Here is a 20,596-nt window from a genome sequence, read left to right as displayed (position 1 = left end):
CATGGAGAAGGAGAACATATCATATTCTAAGTCATCTGCATTGATCTAATCAACCAAAAGAGAACCTGGAAGCTTCTCCCCTCACTCTTGCTTTTAATGCCTAGGCCAGAGCTCTGCTCCCATGAAATATGACATAGAACTATGCCCTGCTCTTCCTGACCACTCAACTGTGGCCAACAATGGTAGACTTCAGCTATTATCCACAAGCTAAGCTTATTGCATAAAGTGTTTTGGAAAGGAACTTATAGAAATAGTATTTCTGATAAAAATCATTTAACTCTCCATAGAAGAACACCATGCTCACTTATAGTAATCTCCTGAACACTACTGTTTACTGAATTATAGTTACTATATTTTAAGATATACTACTGTTTTACATAGAATTAGAACCAGACAAGACACCAAATGCCTCTTGAGATCAAATGTTCTTTTGAGTGGCACAATTTGATCTCCATTAATGGCAAAGACTTCTAAGCAAGATATATCAAGACAATGTTTCTTCAGCTTCTAAAAGGTCCCCAGTTAACTAAGGCACAAGAAGAGAGACATTCAGCCTCCACACTAACGTGGAATTATAATACTACCACCATCCTGTTCAGGCTGTCAGAACTAAGTGTCTAGAAATAGTCTAATAATCCTTAAGGCAAATGTTTACATATCCTGGTAATGACAAGCCCATTATGATGTCCCCATGAAGTTTTGTTCAGTTTTTTTCCACACTGGCAAATGTGGGATCATTTGTTTGTCCATATGTGTACCTATGGTTCGTTTGTGTTGGCTATCTGCTGACTTGGAGAATATTCCTCTGGAACTTGGGTTCAAACTCTGACACAGTACACTCAGCTATCAAGTTGGTACACAAACATGAACCCTACCCATTTGTCTAGCTGCTCAGGAAATATGAAAAGAGCCAATACTATAGTAGAAACAATCTAATGAGAACCTGGCTCCTCCCTATTTCCCTCTGTTCTCCTCTGTCCCCTAGAGACTTTTACCCCTCACAGAGGTTTTCTTTATGCTGTGTCTGAAGATATCAGGTCATAACTAACCAACAAGATTATGGTGGCCAAGGGCTAGCCAATAAAATTCTTCTTGAGAAAAGATCCCACATCTGCACCACACTGTTCTGGACCATGCCTCTCTGGTTATCCTCAGGATACCAACTCCCTTTCCATTTTCACCAGTATTCCAATAGAAACATGAAGAAATAGGTTACCCAGAGATGCTATGGAGTTTCCATGGTCTCGGTTAAAGGTTTGATGTAATGTATTTGAAGAGATCAGGACATGTATTTCATTGCAACCTTTAAGGCCAATGGCTCCATTGTCTCCGTTCATATATATATGCTGCCATTCTTTCCAGTTATAGAAGAGCACAAAAAGATATCTTGTTCATTCCTCAAAGCTGGGGAACCTTGTCTTGTTTTGTATACTCCAGAAGGAGGCAAAAGGAAGTAAAGGAGGCAAAACCCAGAAAACTTTTGTAAATCTCGGCACTGGTTGGGAGCTGGGTCCATAGACCTCTCAGTTTTCCTAAGCCCTGATGTGGTGGGAGGGTTAGGGAGGAGTTGGGAAGATGCCAACCTTTGTATGGAAATTATTTTATAACCATGCACTTTTGTAACTGTGAAGAATTTTTCATAAATGCACATTAATAATAAAAAAGTGTATAGTTTAACGAATTTTTCTAAAGAGTTGTGAAGAGAATGGGGGGGGGGGAGGAGAGATAGAAGGGAGCTAAGCAGAACCAAAAGAATGTGTGCCAAAATATACACACAAAAGGTCTATGGGGAGGGAGTCGATGGGAATAATTAGGAGATGTGCCAGCCATGGAGGGGCATGTGTGGGAGGAGGAAAAGACACATCACAGAAGCCTATTTCTACCAAGCCAAAAAAAAAAGTACATGCATTTTTTTATGCACATACCCCTATGTGTAGGCATATTTTGGTATCTGAAATTAAACAAAGCAGACAGCATATGTTTTAGACATGTTGGTGTTTGCAGTTTGGGTCATCCATAAAACATGCCAAGGCAAGTGGGAGTACTTGCCTAATTAGCCTCCCTGAGAAGCATGTGCTAGGGAGATGGCCCATGCCAACAACATGGATAAAAAAGATGGGAACTTGGATATACAGGTAAATTGACTCTGTGACAGCTGCTATGCAAAGCACTATATGTGGATTCATTCATTTGATTCTCAAAAACCCAGGATAAAAGCTAAGTACAGTGGTACACAACTGTAATCTCAACACTCATGGTCATGAGTTCGAGGACAGTCTAAGCTACATAACAAGATCCTGTCTCAAAACAAAATAAAGAAAAAGCTAAGTTCTATTATCTTAACAACATTATATATAAGGAGACTGATGTAGCATATTAATATTCACATAGCATATGTAACTTGCATGAGTAGATCCGGGTTTAGAGAGTAACATATTGCACATGACTACTGACTTCCTAGGATAAGAAAAACAGAAGAATTTTAAGGAGTTTCTGTCTTAATCAGAAGTAAGCTTTCAGTCACAAAAGTCCCCTGTTGTTGCTGTTGTCTTGGTATGCATGAAGGATCAAGTCCAGATGCCCACTCTTGCATAGCAAATCTCATGGTTATTGAATCCCTTATATACATCCTTCCTTTATACCTTAAGTCATCTCTAGATTGCCTCTAAAGCCTAATACAGTATAAACTCTGCATAAATAGTCACTATGAAGTATTGTTCATAGAACCATAGGAAAATCTATACAGTATTCAGTATAGAAGCAACAGAGATTTTAATATTTTTGATCCTTAGTCAGTTGAGTCTATAGATGAGAAGCATGAAGCTAGAGAATAACAACTCTACAGGGTGAAAGAAAATTGAAGAGCATAGACAAGTAAGATGACTTAGCAGTTAAAGGTGCTTGCCATTAAGTCTGAGGACCTGAGCTTGATCCCTAAGAACCTACATAATGATAGGAGGAGAGAACTAACTTCCACAAACTGTCCTTTGACTCTCTCTCTCTTTCTCTCTCTCTCTCTCTCTCTCTCTCTCTCTCTCTCTCTCTCTCTCTTTCTCTCTCTCTCTCTCTCTCTCTCACACACACACACACACACACACAGAGAGAGAGAGAGAGAGAGAGAGAGAATGCAAAGAGAGAGAGATAGTGGATACATAGATGGATAGATAGATTGATAGATAAGATAGATGATAGATAAATGTAATATAAAGTATGATGAATAAAACAACTAACATCCTACGCTTTAATAAATGTATTTTTCCAGGCAGGCTATAAGGTATACAACAGGTAATTCCCAAAATCTCAACAAAATAATCATTTGTTTACTAAAGCATTTAACACAGTAGACACATTTCTTACTCATGGTATTTCAAAGCGTGTCAAAGTCTCTGTTCCACATAACCATTCAGAGACCCAGAATCCTTCCCTCTTGTGGGTATCCCATTTTTTGATACTTTTACCAAATCCTCTGCCTTATGGAAGATCTCCAGGGAAATGTGGAAAGTCAGAGCTGAAACTATTAACAATTCCAACCATTGTTAGTCATCCAAACACAGTCTACTGACTTACTTCAAGGATATGGACTTCTATGCATCTAGAAGGCAAAGAAAAGACTTTACTCAGCATTGCCAGTTTCTAACATTGTCTGCAGTCACCAAATGCCTATTTCAGTGTCCTTTACACAATATACCCAGCTTAAAGCAGAGCAACAATGATCATCTTCTCTCCGTCAAACATCCTGGTGATCCAGTGACCTATGAACAACAAAGGAAGGTTATTTGTCACTGCCCAAGCCCTCCCACTTGACATACACTCAACACACTGGCAACATAGGAACAGAATAACTGCAAATTAAAACAGAGTTGGAACACAGGGGCCACACAGCATCTTTAGGTCTGTTGCAATTGGGGGATCCCACTGGGGAAGCAGCTTAAAGGCCTGAGGTCACTCCATTTACAGCCAGCCTCCTGCTGATGCAAAGCATTACAGCCAGAGATTCATTTTTAGGCCTCCGTAGTTAAAATATTTTTTGAAACCAGGTTTGTGCTTCCTTAGCAATTTACTTGTCTTAACATGTTAGTAAATTTTACTCTGCTTATTTTTCTTCTTAAGTTCTGTTTCAACACAGGCATAAAGGTCTTTCCAAAAGGCGTTTTCAGGCCCACCTTGATGTTTTTACTGTCCTCTCTTGTCTCCCTCCTCTGACTGTCAACACTACAAGTATCTGAAGCAATAGTTGGGAATAGAGCACCCCCATTCCTGTCCTTTCTAATTGGCTAACTTGTCCTGAGTATCTGCTAGTTTTGATCTCATATAGTTCTAGAAACAGCCAACTTTTCTGCATTTCCAATCCCTTAGGTTTTTTTGTGGGTTGTTTGTTTGTTTGTTTGGGAAGGTTTTGTTTTGTTTTGCTTTACTTTCTCACACTTATCTCTCCATTTGATTCAGAACATTTTAGTTGTGTAGTTTAAGCTGCTTGAAAACTAATTAAACCATTTTTAAAACCAAATTTGGATCCATTTGATCTGAATCCACGTGGAATTGTACAACATGCAACTTTGTGAAGATGACAAATAGCTTGTTGAACTCGGTCGTGATGAGAAGTAGGAAAGTAAGAAAGGAAGGACTGCCAAGCTACAGGGTGAACCTGTGCCCTTGAAGTTGCAGAAAAGATACCAGAGGGCTGAAAGATGGTTTAGAGGGTAAGGATGCTTGTCTCCAAGTCTGATAACCTGAGTTTGTGAATAACCCACATGGTGGAAGAAGGGAACTGACTCACACACATATACTAATCTGAGAAAGGGGCAGGGAAGAGGGAAAGAAGATAGAGAGGGAGAGGGAGGGGGAGGGGGGAGAGGGAAAGGGAGAGGCAGAGGGGAAAAGTGGGAGGGAGGGAGGGAGGGAGGGAGGGAGGGAGGGAGGGAGGGAGGGAGGGAGGAGAGAGGGAGCAGAGAGGGAGGAGAGAGAGGGAGAAGAAGAAGGAAGGTCCACCACAGGGATGGGTCTGTACTGGAGTAACTAACAATAGGTGGAGATTAGAAGGTGGCTTGTAGGGGGAAGTATTGCTGACCCTTACTTTCAACTCACTAGACTTAGACAACAAAGATCAAAAAGAGATTTTGCTTTTGTTTGAGACAGCATCTTGCTATATAGCCCTAGCTGGCCTAGAATTTGCTGTGTAGACCAAACTCGCATCAAACTTTCTGTGATCTTCCTGCCTCTGCCTCTCAAATGCTGGAATTATGGGTGTGTGTTACTATGTCAGGAAGTAAGGCAATTTTTTTTTTTTAATGAATGCCACTGTGACAGGGTTGCAGGAAAAAGAGTATCCACATGAGTCACTGTCACTTTACATTTAGTTCATAGAAACATTCAAGAGGACACAACATGAAGTCCTATACCAAAGTGGCTGATATTTGTGACATTAAGGACCCTGTTTCTATACCAAAATCAACATTTTTCTATATGTACATTAAAACCCAAATCAATTTAAAGACTTGACAAAACAAAACTAAATCTGGCCAAGGGTTTGATTCCCCTATGAAAGGTAATATGTTGCCTTCATTCATCCAAGTAAATTGCTTGTACCCTCCATATGCCAGGGTGGGGTTTCTGGTAATCAACATGATAATGTCGCTGTCCTTCCACACCAACTCTTTATACCAGATTGGGATAAAAGAGTAGGTAATGGGGGTGGATCAGAAAAAAAATAATACCAATCCCATATGACACGTGCTGCGGAAAAGGGGAAAGAGTTGGGGTGAGCTTGAAGGAGAAAGTCTCCTTTGAGTAGGACAATGTAAGCTCTAGGCTGGCATTATATTTTATGTAAGTCGAAATGGAAAGCACTGGAAGTTTATCAGCATGATCATGTCCCTTTTTGTTTGTTTGTTTGTTTTTGTTTTTGTTTGTTTGGGGTTTTTTTTTGTTTTGTTTTTCTCTGGATGCTTAACAGAAAATATTCCAAAGGTGAGGAGAAATATGAGCTGGAATGCCAAGGGAACCTCCAGTGTGAATCCAGGGGGAATGTTTTCTGAAAGGATGCAGGGGTTGATGCGAATGGGGGACTTTGGGGATACATTTTGAGGGGGAAACAATGGGATTTTGAGGCACCAGATATTGAGAAAGCGAACACATACGAATAATCAAAAATACCTCCCAATGTTTCTTTGTCTTTACTTCAGCTACAATCATACTCAGCAAATAATGAAAACCAAATAATGAAAAGATAGCTTAATTCTATTTTTAAAAATGGGACCAGTAGATAGTCAACAATCCCAATGAGTAAGTTGGAAGTGGGGAGAAAGGAAGCAGATTATACAAACAAATGCATAATGTCAGGAAACAGCCCAAACCTGGGCACTCAGAGATTGAGGTAGGAAAAAAAAAAAGAAAAAAACAAAAACAAAAACCATGCAGCCTTGATTTAAACACAGTACAATTTCATTCTGGTGTTTCAGTGGACATTAACCTAACACTGCAGCTCTGAGGACGGGCATTTATAACAAAAAGCAACAGTGACGTGCCACAGGCAGAGTATCAACCCACAGCTGATCTGTGAAGGAAGGCATAACATCCCTCAGCTGTAGACAAGGAAGAAAACCCAGGAGATACACAATAACTGAAATAGGCCCGGTTGTGTTTGAAGTAGAAATATCATCTTGAACCAACCACATAAAGAAAAATGGGAACAAATTTCCTGTCCTCATGAATATTAAGGAGAGACAGGGATTTTGGTGAGTTGGTCCTCTCGGGATGATAACTTTGTAAATACACAAAGCCACTGTAATTTTTGTACCACACACACACAACATTAAGTACCTTACTTACAATATCTCACTGATATTTTACAACCATCATGGGGGGACACATACTACTGATAAATGCAGAGCTTAATGAAGGGTGTGCACTAGGCCATACTGCCAGGGTTCAAGTTCCAGCACTGCCACTTGCCAGAAATGTGACTTTGAACAGGAGATGTCATCCTATGTGCCCTGAGTTTGACCACTTATAAATTTAATAGGATATGGTAAAGACTTCATAGGTCCTCTGGGAAGTGTACATGAAGCCACTGACAAGAGAAAAATAAAACAATGCCTAGCACGGAGTGATATTCAATGAGCAACAGTGGCTGGTAGGATCATCCCTCTTTTTCTGGGAACCGATTAGAAGCTGAAAGATGTTTAACTTGCCTAACACCAAAGAGATGGAATGTGTGAAAGCCAGGGCTTGAGCTTCATCTGCCTTTCACATCCAGTGTCCTAAAAATACTTTCCTTTTCCAGATAGGTGACCTATTTCCCACCCCACCCCCACCCTCACCCCCAGTCTGGGACTTAACAGTTGTGCTTCAAGTATCCGTGTCAATTGCATTGGGCTGGTCCTATAGATCAACTTAAACTAAAGGATAGAAAGGGCTGAGACAGTTCTAGACCTGGCCCAAAGCACAGCTGGCACAGCTTCTGCTGTGTGCTCTTGAGAGCCCTGATCTCATCTATCACATCATTTCTCCACCCCCCTCCATCCCATATCTCTCTCTCTCCTCCCTCCCCTACAGGGAGATCTGTGTATTTGTTGTGCATGTCTGCGTGTATACACACAGAAGTGAACCTGTGTTTGTATGTGAAGGCTAGAGACCAACTCTAGGGTGGTATTCTTTGAAACTGCCCACCTTTGTTTTGGAGGTAAGGTCTCTTCCTGTCCAGGAGCTCACCAATTAGGCAAGGCTAACTCTCCAGGGAGCCGTAGAGATCTGTGTTTCTCTGTCATCTCATTGCTGTAATCAAACCCAGGTTCACATGTTTACACAACAAGCCCTTTACAGATGGAGTCATTTCCCCAGCCCACCTCTGATACAGTAAGTTTTTCGTTCACATGCAAGTCCACATAGGTGATCCACATGAAGAGGTAAAAAGTATCAGCCCTTCAAATGTGCCAGCTAAGACCAACTTTCTCCCACCACCTGAAGGCACCAGATACATTCATAGATACAGTTTGAACATTCTAGACCCATCCACCCTCTAACCTCATCTAACACAAGAACCTAAAAGTAATCATCAGCCAAAGAACTGTCCACCAAAGCTACAGTGACAATCGTTTCTTCCGTGCTTAATCAAGTCTCTGTGGTTTTGGCAATTTGTTCAGCCGCAATACAAAATTTAAATACTAATCTGTAAGAAAACGACTTCGTGGGAACATAAAGTATACAGGGACGTAAGATTAAAATCTAGAATGACTATCCTACTCTAGACAGAAGCTCTGTAAAAGGCAACTGCCCTCCCTCTGGAATATAACCACAGAAATTTAAGTCCATCCCCTACCAGTGATAATTAAATTATTTGATATCACAATGGCAGGAAAACATGACCTACCTGATAGCATTACGGCAGTAATACAAGAAATAATCCATGCTAATGGGCTTAGAATAGTGCCTGACACTTAGTAAAAATTCAATGCAAGACTAGCTTCCGTTTTCATTGTGATTCAGAATTATAAATTAGTCAAGTTGGCCTATGCAGGGAAATGGTGCGATCTTAAGTCCTGCTTCTGTCTTCCAAGAGCTGCTGCTGGGAATCTGTCTAAATTTTCCTTTGCCTTAAGAAAGTCCTGTGCGAAATATTGCAACTATTGTTAAAAGACCTTGTTTGGCAAGGACAACAAAATTAACAAAGATGAGAGAATGACAGCTCTTGTCGCACTGGTCTTGAAAAGTCCTGGCATCTCCAGCAACTGTGCAAAATAGCATTATAGCAGAAATTTATCACACAGGCATTTTTCCCAGAGGAAAAGTCATTTTCAATTTGGGCCCAGAGTAATATGTGACTTCTTCCATGAAATGAAAGAAGTCTCTCACCCTCACAACAGTGGAAGCTATTGAGCTGCCAGAGATTATAAACTGCTGGACATAAGGCAGCAGCCCATGGAGGCATAAGAATGACACTGAGCCAGTAAGTTACACACAGAAGAATGCAATGGAACTACCCAGCCACAGCCTTGATGGACAGAAAGAAGTAAAGTCTTCCTTAGGATAAGAGGACTAGCTAAAGTTTCCTTTAAGCAGATGGTCAATCAATAACAAACACCTTCAGAGAAGGAAAAGACATGGGCAAAACCAGATCTCAGAGCATAAGAGCAACAACGAAACCAGTCTAGACAGAATGGAATCACTAGCCAACAACATGAAAATTCTCACTAGACTTTTGGTGAGCTAGAAGTGGGCACTGCATTTTTGTTGGTTAGTCTCTCTCTCTCTCTCTCTCTCTCTCTCTCTCTCTCTCTCTCTCTCTCTCTCTCTGTGTGTGTGTGTGTGTGTGTGTGTGTGTGTGTGTGTGTGTGTTTACCTGTTTATGTCCTGTAGTGTCACATCAAAGATGTGCAGCCCATGCATGCACTGGAGATATCACTCAATTGATACATCCTGAAGCCCTAGGTTCATTCCCAGCACTGCATGAAACTAGGCATGGCAGCACATGCCTATGACCCTTAGCACTCAGAAGGTAGAGACAGGAGACTCAGAAGTTCAAAGGCACCCATAGCTACACAGAGAATTTGAGGGCAGAAAAGTTCCTCTTGTACCATGTATGACGGACAAATTACAATTGTATGAGCCCTACTTCATTGGGTCTTGGGATTCTGCTGCCAAAGATTGGCACAAAAAATGAGGACACCGCCTACTCTTTCTGAAAGTACTTTGTGATACTAAAGAGTGCTGGTAGTTACAGGAGCCAGCTACAGTGTTGTAGAAGAAGCCCTAGGTCATAATTCAAAAGATTTATTTGTTCAACAAATGTTTGCTGAGAGACTGGTGTGAAGCAAGTCCACCATGTTTAGTCACTTGAATGACTGAAGACCAAAGAAACCTGATGTTCCAACTTAGAACGGCATCCACAGGGCCATGCATGTCGTTTCCTACAAGTGTCTAATAAACAACATGTATCCTGCCACCAATTCACAAGTTAATTTACCTCTCTGGAGGTTTTATATGTACCCACTTAATTAAGAAAATAACTTAAGTGGATCACAGCAGAATCTCTCACTCTTCTACAAGTATAGTACCTCCTTGGGGATCTTGTTACAGTGTGTGTTCTAAGCAGAAGGCCAGGAAACACCTGGAAGTTGCACTCTTGACAGACCTCCAGCATCACTGGTACGTGGAGCATACGATAAGAAGATATTAGCTATCTCTCAGGAAGAAAGGCTGGATACAATCAATGAATCCTCCAACTTTTGCATTTTACAGTATATGTGATGGTAGAGACTGCAAAACAGAGGAGAAAGTCTGAGAAGGGGATGGGTGTGACACCTGGTATGAATCCAAGAGGCCGATAGAGGCGTCTCCCTAAGGCCAGCAGGAAAGGCCCACTCCTTTGTCATACTGTATAAACAAAGCTTTTGGTGTCTGTAAAAGGAATCAGTAATGATTTTGCTGGCTCTGAAGTCTCTGTCTCTTAATGATTCTTCCTGTTTTTCTCAGCCCGATCCAAGAGAATGAGAAAACAGACCTAGTGAAGGTCAGTTGAGGTCATAAGTCATCGCTGGAAAAGGATGCTGTCAGTCTACACTGAAATAAAAAAAGCAAATGAAGATCCAGTCCCTCATCCCTACTTCTTCTGTACTGACTTCTCAAAGAATTCAACTCAGTACCAACTTTTTATTCCCCACAACAAGACCATACCATCCAGTTCCAATAATGTGCATGATGATTACCAGGTGCTGATTTGCTACACGCCCCAGATGATGGCAAGATAAGGTAGGGTCAGGACCATCCAATTGCTCATGATCTACTACCAAAGAACCATTGTCACAGAAGACAGATCATAATGAAGAAGCAATAAAGGGCATAAGAAACAGATTTACGTGTCTTAAAATTTTATAGAATATTATGGTACTTTTTTTCATTAGTTCATCTCTTTATTCACTTTGCATCCAGATTGCTCCCCCACCGCCGGCAGTATATAATTTTTTAAAAGCAACAAGGAAAACTTGGTGGAAATGGAATTATCTGAAGATGAATGTGATCTTTTTAAAGAGAATGGAAATGGGCCAATTCCAAGTAGGTGAAAAGTCCAAGAGAAGGCATACATGGGGTGGAATAGTGTCTGTTCAGAGTGGAATCCAGATAACTAGAACAAAGATATTTGCAGAGAAGAGCCTGCTGTGGAGGATCTAAAATGTAAGTGAGGGCTGTATCTATTGAGGCTTAGTTCTTTCCCATTCTTAGCATCTGATAGATATGTCATACATACAGAAATAAATACATACATACATACGCTCAAGTGTGTGTGTGTGTATGTGTGCATGCCTGCGTGTGCATAAGCACACACACACACACACTTCTCTGCCCCATCTTTAAACTTCAACTGGCTGTGGTGGTGCATGACTTTAATTGCAGCACTTGGGAGGCAGAGGTAGATTTCTGTATGTTCAAGCTCTGGTCTACAGAGTGAGTCCCAGGACATCCAGAGCTACACAAAGAAATCCTGTCCTGGGAAACAAAAACAAAACAAATCATACCTTCAGAAATGGTGCCATGATTATATATAGCAATTCATTTATTCAGCATGTTTATAATGAGGCACTGTTAGACTGCGACACCAAGCAGGAGGAATAGAACAGAGGATAACACAAAAAGCTCCAGAGAGCCAGTGTCTTAGTCCATTTTGTGCTGCTGGTATAACAGAACTAAGACGAGGTAATTTATAATGAACAGAAAAGTGTTTTTCATACATTTAAAGGCAAGGGAGCAAAATAACCAGAGCTTAGTATTTGGTAAGGGATTTCTCATTGAGTCATCAAATGCAGAGATACAAAGATGAGGGGCAAAAAGAATAATATGAAAGAGTGAACAAGGAGAGAAACTTATCTTGTTTATTCATTTAATTATTTACTTTACATCCTGATCACTGCTCTACCTGGCTTTACCCTCTTCACACACACCTCTCCCTTTTCCTCTGAGAGAGTATCCCCCCTCGACCCAGGCAAATCAAGTCTCTGCAGGGTTAGCCACATCCACTCCCACTGAGGCCAGACAAGCCAGCCCAGTTAGGGTAACGTATTCCACAAACAGGCAACAGCTTTAAGGAGATCCCTTGCTCCAGTTGTTGGGGGACCCATATGAAGATCAAGCTGCACATCTGCTACATATATTAGGGGGGCTAGGTCCAGCCCATGTATGCTTTTTGGTTGGTACTTCAGTCTCTGAGAACACCAAGGGTTCAGGTTAGTTGACTTTGTTGGTCTTCCTGTTGAGTTCCTGTAGCCTTCAGGTTCCTCAATCCTTCTGCCAGCTCTTCCACAAGACTTCCTGAGCTGTGGTTCTCTGCATATGTTTCAGTCAGCTGCTGGGTGGAGCCTCTCAGAGGACAGTTAACTCTAGGTTCCTCTGTTTCTTGACAGTTCTATGGATTCTGCATCTCCTTCCCAGCCTTTTTATCCATCCCCCCTCCCTAGAGGTCCTCCACACGTTCATGGCCCCCTGTTTTTTTCAGAATTTCCTTTATGAGCACAATGCATCATGACTCCTTTTTTCTTCCTCCATATCTCTACATGTAACAGGCACATCTTGCTCTCAAATCCACACCATCTTCTTTTCTCGTGTGTGTGTGTGTCTGTGTGTGTGTGTGTGTGTGTGTGTGTGTGTGTGTGTGTGTCTAGAATAGTAATGAAGCCTTGAGAGCCTTTTCCCCATCTGTGCATGAATGTTGACTAGTGTGATTTTGTTCAAGTCCTATGCAGTCCACTATAGTTATTGAGAGTCTGTAGGTGCAACATCTTCATTATGTATAGAAGACAGGACTTCACAGCAGTCCTCCTGGTCCTCTACCTCTTGCAATCTTTCTGCCCCTCATCGACGATGTTTTCAAGCCTTGGGTGAAGGAGATGCATTATAGCTGTTCTATATGAGGATGGTCCCTTTATGGTCACTTATTCTGTACACTTTGACCTGCTTGTGGTTCTCTGTAACAACCTCCCTACCTTCTAAAAATAGCCTTCTCTAGTGAAGAGTGAGAGTTGTACTAATCAATTGACGAAGGATGAGTATTTAGAGGGTAGTGGGATACTACATCATTTTAGTAACACAATGGTAGTGGATTCTCCTCTCCATCCACAGATGATCCATCTGATTTCACCAGGTCTGCCTATATAGCCACAGGTTTGGTGCTGTGCGTTTGAAGCTGAAGGGCTTACCAGTTAGTGCACACTGAAAGCAATGACTGTGCCTCTCCTAGAACCCTGCAGTTGCCAAAAGTTCAGTGGAGAAGAGTTGGACCCATGAGCTTCTACCTATCCATGATTCACTGTTAATGAGCTCAGACTTGTGAAAACTGAATGCTGGCAACTGCATCTGCTGTGAGATCATGTTTGTAAAGACTGTGCTGTGCCCTGAAGATTGCATCTCTTCTCTTGATCTTCCTCCTCCTCTTTCTCCTCCTCTGCTTTTGCTTCTGCTTCTGCTTCTGCTTCTGCTTCTGCTTCTGCTTCTGCTTCTGCTTCTGCTTCTGCTTCTGCTTCTGTTTCTGCTTCTTTTCATTGTTCCCTCTATTCCTCTTTCAAAATGATTTCTGAGCTTTAGAAGAAGTAAAATAAGCATCCTGTTTAGGGCTGAGCATCAAACCATCATTTATTCTAAGCATCTTTGATAGCCATGAGTCTCTGGATTTGCCACCATTTACTGCAAAGAGAAGCTTCTCTTTATTAAGGCTGAAAGTAGCAATTATCTGTGGGTATAGACAGAAAAATAGATTGCAGTTTGGTGTTGTGTCAATTTAGCTAAACCACAGTAGTCAAGTCCCTCCTAGGGTCTAAGGCCGCTCCAGTCATAGGTTATTTTGTCTGTCTGTCTGTCTGTCTGTCTGTCTGTCTGTTGACAAAGTTTACAGTACTAAGCATGTATTCCTCCTCCAAAATAGGCCTCAAGTCCAACCTGAGTAGCTGAGTTCACTATAATAGTTATGCCACAGACACTTGATGCAACAAGGTGGGGGGATACTTGGGGGTACCCCATCCTCTCAGAAGAGAAGGGGAGGAGGAGAGGGAGAATGTGTCTGTGAGGGAGGACCCAGAAGTGTGGCAGCACTTAGGATGTAAATAAATAAATAAATAAATACATACATAAATAAATAACTCTTTTAAAAGTTGTGCCACTATTTCACCAGTGGGCACCTCTTGCCTGGCAGATTAGCATTGTAGTTACTAGGGTTCACATCTGGGTAAGGTCACGGATGCCTTATCTCTTTAAGCAGTCTACAGAGCGTTCTCCTGCAGTGAGAGAGCTACCCAGCAGGAAGGAAAACCTCCAGCTCAGCTCCAGCTGGGTTCCTCTATATCTTGCAACCAGGATATGTTGTATCTTCAGCAATAAGACTTTATCATCTATTTCTGGTGGACAACAAGAGGAATGGCAATAGTCTATATTAATTTGGAGACCCTGAATCACAGGAATTTTGGGTATGATGTGCCTTTATTTTCAGTAAATTCTAAAAAGTCTTTCATCTCTTTTATATGTCTTCCTTGACCAAGTTATCATTGAGTAGAGCATTGTTCAGCTTCCTTGTGTATATGAGATTTCTGTTGTTTTGGTTGTTATTGGAGACCAGCCTTAGTCCATGGTGATCTGATAGAATGCATGGGATTATTTCAATCTTCATGTATCTGTTGAGGCCTGTTTTGTGACCAATTATAAGGTCTATTTTGGAGAAGGTACCATGAGGTGCTGAGAAGAAGGTATATTCTTTTGTTTTAGGATAAAATGTTCTATTGATATCTGTTAAATCCATTTGGTTGTTAACTTCTCTTAGTTTCACTGTGTCTCTGTTTAGTTTCTGTTTCCACGATCTGTTTATTGCTGAGAGTGGGGTGTTGAAGTCTCCCACTATTATTGTGTGAGGTGCAATGTATGCTTTGAGCTTTAGTAAAGTTTCTTTTATGAATGTGGGTGCCCTTGCATTTGGAGCATAGATGGTCAGAATTGAGAGTTCATCTTGGAAGATTTTTTCTTTGACAAGTATAAAGTGTCCTTCCTTATCTATTTTGATAACTTTCGGTTGAAAAGTCAATTTTATTTGATATTAGAATGGCTACTCCAGCTTGTTTCTTGGGACCATTTGCTTGGAAAATTGTTTTCCAGCCTTTTACTCTGAGGTAGTGTATGTCTTTGTCACTGAGGTGCGTTTCCTGTATGCAGCAAAATGCTGGGTCCTGTTTACATATACAGTCTGTTAATCTATGTCTTTTTATTGAGGAATTGAGTCCATTGATGTTAAGAGATATTAAAGAAAAGTATTGTTGCTTCCTGTTACTTTTGTTTTTAGAAGTAGAATTATGTTTGTGTGGCTATCTTTTTGGAGGGTTGGTGGAAGAAGATTACTTTCTTGCTTTTATAGGGTGTAGTTTACCTCTTTGTATTGGAGTTTTCCATCTATTATCCTTTGTAGGATTTATCAAAAAATATTTTTGCTGGATTTATGGAAAGATATTGTGTAAATTTGGTTTTGTCGTGGAATATCTTGGTTTCTCCATCTATGGTAATTGAGAGTTTTGCTGCATATAGTAGCCTGGGCTGGCATGTGTGTTCTCTTAGGGTCTGTATGACATCTGTCCAGGATCTTCTGGCTTTTATAGTCTCTGGTGAGAAGTCTGGCGTAATTCTGGTAAGTCTGCCTTTATATGTTACTTGACCTTTTCCCCTTAATTCTTTTAACATTCTTTGTTTTGTACATTTGATGTTTTGATTATTATGTGACAGGAGGAATTTCTTTTCTAGTCTAGTCTATTTGGAGTTCTGTAGGCTTCTTGTATGTTCGTCGGCATCTCTTTCTTTAGGTTAGGGAAGTTTTCTTCTATAATTTTATTGAAGATATTTATTGGCCCTGTAAGTTGGGAATCTTCACTCTCATCTATACCTATTATCCTTATGTTTGGTCTTCCCATTACGTCCTGGATTTCCTGGATGTTTGGGGTTAGGAGCTTTTTGCATTTTGCATTTTTTTGTCAGTTGTGTCAATGTTTTCAATGGTATCTTCTGCACCTAAGATTCTCACTTCTATCTCTTGTATTCTGTTGGTGATGCTTGCGTCTATGACTCCTGATCTCTTTCCTAGGTTTCTTTCTCCAGGGTAGTCTCCCTTTGTGTTTTCTTTATTGTTTCTACTTTCATTTTTAGATCCTGGATGGTTTTGTTCAATTCCTTCACCTGTTTGGTTATGTTTTCTTGTAATTCTTTAAGTGATTTTTGTGTTTCCTTTTTAAGGGCTTCTACCTGTTTACCTGTGTTCTCCTGTATTTCTTTAAGGAAGTTATTTGTGTCTTTCCTAAAGTCCTCTATCATGATCATGAGAAGTGATGATAAATCTGAGTCTGCTTTTCCAGTGTGATGAGGTATTTAGGACTTGCTATGGTGGGAAAACTGGATTCTGATGATGCCAGGTAACCTTGGTTTCTGTTGCTTATGTTTTTGCCCTTGCCTTTTGCCATCTGGTTAACTCTAGTTGCACTTGTACTCACTGTCTCTGACTGGAGCCTGTCTTTCCTGTTATCTTGGTTGTATCAGAACTCCTCAGAGTCCAACTATCTCTGTGATCCTGTGATCCTGAGCTCCTGGTTGCAAGAGCTCCTAGCAGTCAGGCTGCCTCTGGGATCCTGAAATCCTCATGTGAACAAGCTCCTGAGATCCTGTGATCCTATGATCCTATATTTCTGGGCATGTTAGAGTCCAGCTTCCTCTAGGTATTGTGGGATTGGGTGCAGCACTGGCACCTAAGGTCTGCTCAGGGCACAGGCACAGACAGGAAGGAACCCATGCCACTGGCTGGGCAGGGGTTCCTGTGTCCCTGGGTCCCCAGGGGTCCCAATTACTCCTGGTTTGAGGCAAGTGTTTGTGGCCTCCTCACTATGGTCCTGGGTATGTTAGAGCTCCTGGGAGTGCAGTGTCCTCTGGGTAGGTGTTATGGGATTGGGTACAGTGTTGGAGCCCAAGGTATGCAGGGCACTGACACAAACTGGAAGGACCCACTCTAGAATTCTTAAAGGTTTTAATCCTTGAAATTTCTGCACTGGAGATTATTACTATCCCATAAGCTATGAGGGACAGTTTTTTTTTTTTTTAAACTTGTGCCCTATTATTTCTTTTTATTAATGTATTTATTCACTTTATATCTCAGTATCAATCAGCCCCCCCTTTCCTCCCAGTCCTTATCTTACACAGGTCCTCCCCCCAAAATCTCCCTCTCTTCTCCTCTGAGAAGGGAGACCCCTCACCACCAAGGTAGTACTACTAACACCACCAACACCACCCTACCCTACCCAGGCACTAGGTCTAGAACTTAGTGCAACCTCTCCCACAGAACAACTCAGTTAAGGGAATGGGATCCACAGTCAGGCAACAGATTCAGGGACAGCTCCCACTCCAGTTGTTGAAGACTAAGCAGCACATCTGCTGTATATGAGCAGGGGTGGGAGGTAGGTCCATGCCATGCTCATTCTTCAGTTGATGGTTCAGTCTCTGGGAGCCCCCAAGGGTCCAGATTAGTTGTCTCTGTTGGTCTTCCTGTGGAGTCCTTGAGAGACATATTTAAACCTAAACCACAGCATGTGAGTGAACAGTGAGAGAGAGTAGAAATAAGAAAGGGGAAGTCTAGGATGCAAACACTAGCTGCATTCTGTAATCAGATTTCATGTCTTCTGCTACCCCATCCCCACCCAGCTTTACCTCCTTGATGAGGATAATTACACATATTCCATAGGGGATTTCCTTTTGGGGAAAGATTTTCATACTTTGTTGGGCACACGGTAGACATTCATTACCCATTTTGATCTTTAGTCAGCCATAAAGAGAAGTTACCAGAATAACCAAACTACAGGGTCCCTTTTAGCTCTGTTCTGCTTGGATAGTTCTAAGACTCCTCGGCACCTGTAACTGTGCCCACTGACCAGGGTCCTGGCTCATCCCAATGAGTGAGGTTCCATCTGTCCCTGAGCAAGAATCTTCTCCAGGGTGACCTGAAATAAAGCCAATGAGATCAGGCAAGCATTAATCAGACATCACTCTGGTTCTGGCGCCAGCAGGGCCAGGCAGTGTTCTGGCTATTTAGTTTCCCCTATCAACTTCCACACCAGTCCACCAACCCGTTTCCATGACAGTGAACCCCAAGAGGCACCTAGAAGTAGCCAGAGCTAAAAAGGAAAGTTCCATTAATTTCAATCAATCTGACTCAGTCTTGCTTGATTTGAGAGTCCTGAAGTAAGAGATAATAACAATTTAAATTTGCTGAACACTTTTTGTTTCTAGGTTAGACAAGATGTTAGGTGCTTTGTCTCAATTGTCTGGCTTCATATTCACAATGGTACCATGAGACTAAAATCCTCATTCCCATTCAACAACAACAGCAACAACAACAAAAAGAAAAAAAAGACTGATTCTTTTCAGAGAGCTCATCAATGTCACACAGACATGGAGTGGTAAAGTCAGGACACAGCCGTGCTCCAGCCCATCTCTGAGACAGCATGATTTCAAAGACTCCATACCCTTCTTTCAAACCACCTGAGCCACCTCAAAAGCTGTTATCTCCCCCACCCCCTTCATGAATATTCCTGAGAAAGATCAAGAGGCCAGCTCTGCAGAAATTTGAATTTTCAAGGGGACAAAGCTAGGCCACCAAAAATATATATTTAAAATTTTTCTAACACAATCTTAATTTCAAGTGTTCTGCCTGTTTTTCTCCAAAGAAAGAAAGGAAGAAAAAAAAAAGAGAGAACAAAAATTCTAGCATATTGGTCTGCAAACTATCACCTTCCCAAGGGACCATTCACATCTGCAAACAGTACAATATTTAATAACATCTGTCATACCCTGTCACAACATTTAACTCTAAAGAATGCTATCCCTGTGTTTAACACAAGATAACAACTGTTAAGTACCAGCTTTAGCTGCAGGGCTCTGCCCAAGCGAGAAGGATACTAAAAGAAAGAAAGAAAGAAAGAAAGAAAGAAAGAAAGAAAGAAAGAAAGAAAGAAAGAAAAACCTTCTCAATAGTAAACTCAAGTAGCCAAAGAACTCACCGAGAAAACAAACTGACATCCTTCGCAGTCACCTACACCCCTTACAACATCACTGTTGATCTACAGAGCCCAAGCAGTGGGAATCCATGGCATGGGAAAAATCCATCTGGCTTTTGTGGTCCCAGACATCTGGATTCCCTAACCCCAGGCAACAGGCCCAGAAAGAAGTTATCCAGCCAGGGTATTGATGCTTGGGAAACCATTTGGAGGGACCTCTGCCAAGTTATCTCCCTCCTGAGCAAACAACATGTCTCACTATCTAAGGGTCAACACAGCCATGTTTATATATACTTAAACTATTTCTCTCATTAATTAATTAACTCCCTGGGTGGCCTTTGGCCAGACTGCTAAAGCTTTTCCCTTTGGCTTCCTTATCTATAAAATAATGTAGGAATTAAGCTGGATGGTTTCTAAGGTTACTTCCTTCTTTTGCTCTTATGACTGTAGAATCCTACTGTAAAGGAACAGGATGGACACAAGAGGACTTGGCTTAAATACTGGCCTCGCTCTGCCAGCATGGGAAAGTCCCTCCTTATTTCTGGGTCTCAGTCTCCTTGTGTAGTTAGATCCGTGGGAGGGAAAATAGATGATCTCTGAGACCTCCACAGAAATCAGGAAATATCCTTGGCACGCTCTCTCCCTTATCTCCTGTAGGTACTCAATGACCAAATCCTCTTCTTTTAAAACATGACCCCATCTCAGCACCTACAGCACCACCTGTTAGCTAGATCCATGTTGATCTCCCTCCTGAGTGATAACAGTTGCCTCCTAATATGTCCATCAATATGCGTTATCTCGTGCCTCATCCATTATCCCAGAGGCATCCAGAGTATTGGTTGTTTTGTTTCTAAACATGTGCTGCGGCTGGGAGACAGTTCAGTCAGTAAAGGGTTTAATCTATAAGCATGAGGACCTAGGTTCAATTCCCCAGAACCCATATTTAAAAACAAAGAAGAAGAAGAAGAAGAAGAAGAAGAAGAAGAAGAAGAAGAAGAAGAAGAGGAGGAGGAGGAGGAGGAGGAGGAGGAGGAGGAGGAGGAGGAGGAGGAGGAGGAGGAGGAGGAGGAGGAGGAGGAGGAGGAGGAGGAGGAGGAGGAGGAGTCAGGAGCCAGCAGCATAGTTCTGTGACAGTTCTGGGGTAAAGGTACTTACTGCCCAACCTGATGACCAGAGTTCTATCCCTGGGACTATGAGCATGGTGGAAAGAGAACTGATCCCTGAAGTTGTTCTCTGACTTCTACACTTACACTGTGACATATTTTACACATACACATACGTATATGCTTGCACCCATGCACATAAATATATATATATAATTTTAAAATGAAAGCTTATGTATGGTGTGTGTACTTTTAACCTCATCACTAGGCATGTTGAGACACAGAAAGATCACTGGGGCTCACTAGACAACCAATTTAACCTAATAAGTGAGTTCCCAGGCAGTGAGTGTCCCTGTCTGTCTCAACAAACAAGATTGACAGCACCTGAATGACACCTCAGGCTGCTCCCAGGCTGCCATACAGTGCTCCCATACAAGTACATAT

The 20,596-nt window shown here is 41.6% G+C and overlaps 1 protein-coding gene and 1 long non-coding RNA gene across 3 annotated transcripts in view; both read right to left on the bottom strand.

Annotated features, from left to right (window-relative positions):
• Positions 1-20,596, bottom strand: part of Aplnr (apelin receptor) — an 87,248-nt gene that overhangs the window by 1,230 nt on the left and 65,422 nt on the right. The window contains exons 1-3 of one of the 2 annotated variants that reach the window (XR_013108679.1): positions 7,669-7,773; positions 3,689-3,752; positions 3,568-3,592 (exon numbers count right to left, since the gene is read on the bottom strand). The exons of the other annotated variant lie outside the window; for it this stretch is intronic. The gene's annotated coding sequence lies outside the window, so the exon portion shown is untranslated. Of the gene's footprint in view, positions 1-3,567; positions 3,593-3,688; positions 3,753-7,668; positions 7,774-20,596 lie in introns of those variants that run through there. 2 annotated transcript variants of the gene reach the window in all.
• LOC143441154 (uncharacterized) lies at positions 17,052-19,274 on the bottom strand. The gene is made up of 3 exons (XR_013108379.1): positions 19,053-19,274; positions 17,925-17,993; positions 17,052-17,571 (listed from the first exon to the last, which is right to left on the bottom strand). It is a non-coding gene; the product is annotated as an uncharacterized LOC143441154 (long non-coding RNA).

This window comes from Arvicanthis niloticus, chromosome 2, assembly GCF_011762505.2.
Source record: "Arvicanthis niloticus isolate mArvNil1 chromosome 2, mArvNil1.pat.X, whole genome shotgun sequence".
NCBI lineage: Eukaryota > Metazoa > Chordata > Mammalia > Rodentia > Muridae > Arvicanthis > Arvicanthis niloticus.
Note: the sequence above shows the minus strand (reverse complement) of the source record. Positions and strands in the feature narration are given on the sequence as shown.